The following is a 6,000-nucleotide window of genomic DNA, read 5'->3' as shown; positions in this document are numbered from 1 at the left end:
ACAAACAAACAAACAATCACACCCACCTACCTAACGAAATGGGTACTTCAAGTCATATTTAGAAAATGACGAATGAGCTTGACGATATGAGTGAATGTAAACCCTTGAAAATTGTATCAGTTCAAGTTAAATGCAATTTAAAGGGGCACAAGCTGTGTTCATACATATTAGTTGTTGCTGCATATTTGAAAAGTACTCACAGTATTCTACTTACTGAAGCATATACTTAGCCATCACTTGCATTTAACTGAACTCAGACATGGTATTAAGATATAATCCATAAACGAACCAATGATGTAATTTATCTTGCGTATCACAAAATATTGAGGAAATCCCTAAAGTGCAATCAACGTAATTGTTTTAACAATGCTAAAAAACAATTGCAATGTAGATCGCATGCACTGACATTGACATTATACTGGAATTTGTTTTTATTGTAAATATTTCCACCCCCGAGTAAAAATTTATATACTCAGCTTGTGACACTTTAAATGAAGCAATACTTTGTCGCCGGCAACATGACAAGCGCCATCAATACCAGACGAGAGGTGTGTTCATAGTACAGTACTTTATTTCTTTCAGACTCGACATGCTATTTGTAGGTTACCTTTACCATTACTGACCTTTGAACCTAGCTTTTCATAATCTCCATGAGACTGAGCTACTAAAACCTACAGGTAAACAATAACATCTTAACACGCACGAAACCAAATCTGTCTGCCTCCTTTGTCATTTAACGTCTTTCACTGCACCCATAGCCATAAAATATCTTTAACAACTCTCAATGAAAGGGGTCTAAAGAGTTCTTTTTATGACGTCACGATCTGCAAGTTGATTTAACTGTCTGGTCATGGGAACAACAAATTCTGTCTTCAGCACATATTGTGTGACAATTTTTCTCCATATATTAAAATCTTTATTTCAGATCCTCCGGTATCAGATCCGTTGATATAATTATCATCATGTTAAATCACATCACCACTACAATGATGTTGACAGTCCGAACCACGTTCTTGATTTAGATCAAATTTCCACCCCGACAGTTAATATCGATAGCTGGCATGAACAATCATCACAATACAGTTGCACCTGTACGTACGTCTCTTTGAATACTTTTTTGTTCAAAGATTTTAATTAGAAAACACAATGTTAGTTCCTTACTGTGCCTTCCCCGTTCTTGTCAGTAAATATGCATGTTTCGTTTCTTATTGTTCAGATTTGGTGTTGTTTACAATGAGATGAGTTCAACGTAGGTCAGTCATTGCTCCCTTACTCACTCCCTCGGTGGTTCTTCTTCACTAGACTGACGTCTCCATTGTGGTATTTACTCATTTCTGTCATATCCTCAGCTTTCAGACGTCGTATCGTGTGTTTTACGTTTCTTCTTTGACAAGTCCACCTAATAGATGCGAAAATACCACTTTTATCGTTTTTTGGCAAGACCTCTGATTCAGACATAGTGATTTTATTTATTCATTTTGCTCTAAGACTTAAAGTTGTTTAACTCGTGATCCGATTCTTGTTTCTTCCGCGTTTGAACTTGTCGAGATTCTACGACCACTTTTACCTTTCTTTTCACGTCCACCTGCTCGTACACATTACTTGTATTAGCAGGAGCCTCTGCATAGTTTTTACCATTAACCCTGCTCTCTTGTCCTGTGAAAGATGAGATTTGTCCATCCATAGAGGTTGCTATCTTCTATATCTATACCTTCTTTACTTTTAGTAAAACAAATCCCAAACTAATGCTATATATTTTTCTTACAACATGAATATTCCTTAGAGGACACACTATGAATCGCTTTAAATTTACATAAAGTGAGGTTAATCCTATTCTGTTATAATATTGTATGAAATTAATAGTAGATTATATCATTCTGTTGGATTTTCTTCATATACAAATAATAATATTATATTATCCGTGATTACTGTGATATAACATGCAGTAATTGTACAGAATGTTCATTAAATCGAATCATGCAATAAAATGTTATATTATCCACGAATACTGTCATATATAAACTACAGCAAGTTGTTCATCAAATCGAGCTATGCAATAAAAAGTTAATTTCTATGAAACACTTAAACATCATTGTTTATGATGTATATACATTTTATACCTTGAACTCGGTGACCAGTTTATAGTATATACTTAAAGTCGTCAATATCCTGGTTATTCATATTATGTGTAACGATAAATGCACATTCGGTTGTTTATTAAAAAATGTAACTTTAATTTTCGAGACATGACACACACAGTTGTAATTCTATAGATTAATGTATGTCTGTATTTCTTCACCGATTCTGTGTACTTCTTGCTAGTGTTATTTCTCTTGTCTTTACCATACCTTTTGTCTTAAGATAAAGTGAAACAGTAGTCCGTTTGTTTTTTCTATTGGTAAACATGGTTACTATACTGGTTGAACATAGACACCACGAACACAACGTATGTTGTACAAGTACGTTTTGTAGTAGATGATGCACTTTTTTCTTTTTATCTAAACTGAAGATTTTCCTTTAAATTCAGATTCTGACTTCTGCATATGTGCTCTCCTCGTTGTTGTCAATGGTTACGCTTCGTTTCTTATTGTTCATATTAGGTTCTGTTGACGATAAATCGAGTTCAGCGTAGGTCAGTCCTTCCACGTTATTCATTCGTGAGTTCTTTTCAACCTCATTGTCTTCATCGGCGGCGATATCATTGTGTTGTTCGCTCATGTCTGTCGTTTCGTCAGCATTGCAATTTGTAGAGGTTCTATTGTCTGTTTTACGTTTCTTCTTGGACATGTCTACCTGTGTGTACATTTCACTTATATTGTCAGGTGTTTCTGCATAGTTCTTACTGCCCCTCTCTTCATGTGTCGAAGTCGATGACAGCTGTCCATCGATAGAAGTGGTCATCTTATTAGCTGTGGTTTTACAAACATTTGGTTTCTCGGCAATCGCAGGCTTTGTAATATCTTTCAGTTCGATACCTGGAAGATCATTTGGGACACCCTCCATGGTTCTTGTATCGTGACGTGGTCTTGCCTTTCCATTGTGAATTGCTGTAGTTTTACCAGCTTTTTTGAAAGCAAGTTTAGCATGTACTGTGATTTCAACAGAGTCGTATTCATTGCTGCTAGCAGATTGGTCAACATCATTGACGTTATCATATACAGCATTAGATGAACTTGAATATGGTGATATCTCTTCTCTGTTATCACAACTCTCGTAACAGACATTGTCTTTTGAGATAAATTCATCCGATGTTTCATTCTTTTGTGATTTCCTTCGAGATTTCAGAATACATACTACCACGACGGAAACAACTATTAGAACGATGATAAAACCAAAAATACCAGCGGCACTTCCAATAATAAGAGGGATATCCTTGCTCATCCTCTCGCCACTAGTAGTAGGTTTGGTCGTGGTCACTGTAGTTAAAATGATGGGAAAACTGATATTTACATACAGTATCATTGAAGCAGTAGTCATTCCAATAGTATTAGTAGCATTACAAGTGACAATATATTCACCATTATCTTCGAATTCCATCATAAATCCTGTCATTGATAGTGATTTGTTTTCATTAGAAAGTTGAATATTACCACTCTCTAATGTAAATCTAGGAATATCTGGTAAAGTCCATTCGTACTTCTCTACCGCTGGGTTTGCTTCTGTATCACATGTGAAAGTGATGAGAGTATCTTCCTCTGAGACGGTTTGAGAAGAAGACGTGATTTGTATACTTGGCTTATATTGAACATTGAATGGTCCGAGTTCACAAGATTTGTTTAATGACAATGATTGATCGAACCATGTGCAGGTAAATTTGATGGGCGATTCACTTTTGGTTGCTAGCCACGAATACTGAATAAAACCACGGTTGGTATCTCCTGTTATTCCCGTACTTGTCGGTTCGAGGGGTTGTGTTTCTTCTCCTACCTTTAGGAATTGTAACCAATTCGCTGGTGTGATTGCTTTGTCTACCATACAGGTCAATAGAACCTCTTCACCTTCGACAACATTGTAGTTGTTTGGTCCGTGAAAACCAATCACACATTGGGGATTTACATCATAGTGGTTGAGTATGATTGCAACATTCGACTGTATTATGATATAATACATAGGTGTTGTTACGACAGCACAGAAATACTGACCACTGTCAAAATCAGCATGGAGTGCATCGGCACCAATGTAAAGATGGAATGCAAATTGCTGTCCTGATGTTGACTCATTAACTGAATAACGATTGTCAGTCAAACCATCAACTTGAATGGCATTTGCTCCGTAACTTATAAGAATAGTATTCTTGTACCACGCCACCGTCTGATTCGGTTGAAGGTTCTCTACTGTACATACCAAAATGATGTTTATTTGGGCGGTACTACCATAGCGAAATGTCAGGCTTTGATCAGTAGGCTCAGCAACGAATGACAGTCCTGAGTCCTGTGATCTACAACAACCCGTCATATATGTGATGCAAACGCAATTCGCCAACAACAGAAAGTTGTACATGGTGATTACACACTACCTGTTACGGAATGAACATGGTTCAGTATCAGCAATCAGTCCACAGTACCATTGACGTCCATTTGTATTTCCTCACTACGGGTACTTCCAGTCCTTTAGGGGTAGACCATTCGATATCCTGGGGGGGGGGGGCTAGGAAGATTGGTGGAGAGTCATTTTTCTTTCCACCTGCTTGCCTGAGAATTTTTTTTTTCTCCTTCGCCTATGCTGGCAACTTTTTTTTCTTTGCTTCTTTGAGATATCCGGATTTTTTTTACGTCAATGTTGAACACCTACATTTGTTGCCACAATTTTCTGTTTGGTTTTCGCACAGGGTAATACAGAGAGTAAAAAGATGCTGTTCTATCACACACAGATTTTATTTAGAAAACTACATATTTACTACATATTTCATACATGTTTGATTTTCAATTAAATAAACATAATTGACAGTGAGCTCAGACATTCAGATAGACCGGTCAGTTTCTCCCGCTTGGGGGCGTCAGTGTTTTTTTTCCATTGGGTCAACAAAAAGTCACTGACCCCTGTGAATAAAGTTTCAAAGCATCTGACAGTAAGCTGTAGAGGGAAGAGCTTTGAAACTGGGATATGTCTACCTCTTGTGTGAGTGTGTGTGTGTGAATGGGGGGGGTTCTAGGGACCCCTAGAAGCCTTGAGGTTTTTACTTCTAAAGGCAATGTTTAGGCTATTCACAGACACTTTCAGACAATAATTTGCAAGCTTTACAAGACAGCTCTAACATGTAAACTACATAAGATTGAGACATTTTTTAAATAAAGTTTCATAGCATCTTGACAGTAAGAGGTGGAGGAAAGGGGGGGGGGTTCTAGGGGGTGTTCCCCTAGAAGCCCTGGAGGATTTTTACTCTGAAAGCCAATTTTCAGGCTATTAACAGACACTTTCAGACAATAATTTGCAAGCTTTACAAGACAGCTCTAACAATTGTAAAAAGCAACTACACATGATTGAAACATTTTTGAAATAAAGTTTCATAGCATCTTGACAGTAAGAGGTGGAGGGAAGAACTACTTTGATTTGAGGCTTGGACATGTCTACCTCTTACGGGGGGGGTCCTAGGGGGTCTCCCCCTAGAAGCCAGGGAAAGTTTTTACTTCTAAAGGCAATGTTTAGGCTATTCACGGACACTTTCAGACAATAATTTGCAAGCTTTACAAGACAGCTCTAACATGTAAAAAGCAACTACATAAGGTTGAAACATTTTTTAAATAAAGTTCCATAGCATCTTGACAGTAAGAGGTGGAGGAAAGAACTTTGATTACAAACTGGAACATGTCTACCTCTTATGTCGGAGGTGGGTTCTAGGGGGTCTCCCCTAGAAGCTTTTCAAGTTTTTTTTACCAATTTCTGTGAATCTTATTGATGGTTTAACGAATGAGTGGCCTCTGGGGTGATGGAGTCCAAGGGGCCCCCCTGCCAAATCTGTAGTTTTTTGTTTCTATTTAGGCAATTTTTAGGTTATTCATA

This window comes from Glandiceps talaboti, chromosome 3 (genome assembly GCF_964340395.1).
Source record: "Glandiceps talaboti chromosome 3, keGlaTala1.1, whole genome shotgun sequence".
Taxonomy (NCBI): domain Eukaryota; kingdom Metazoa; phylum Hemichordata; class Enteropneusta; family Spengelidae; genus Glandiceps; species Glandiceps talaboti.
This window is presented reverse-complemented; position numbering follows the sequence as displayed.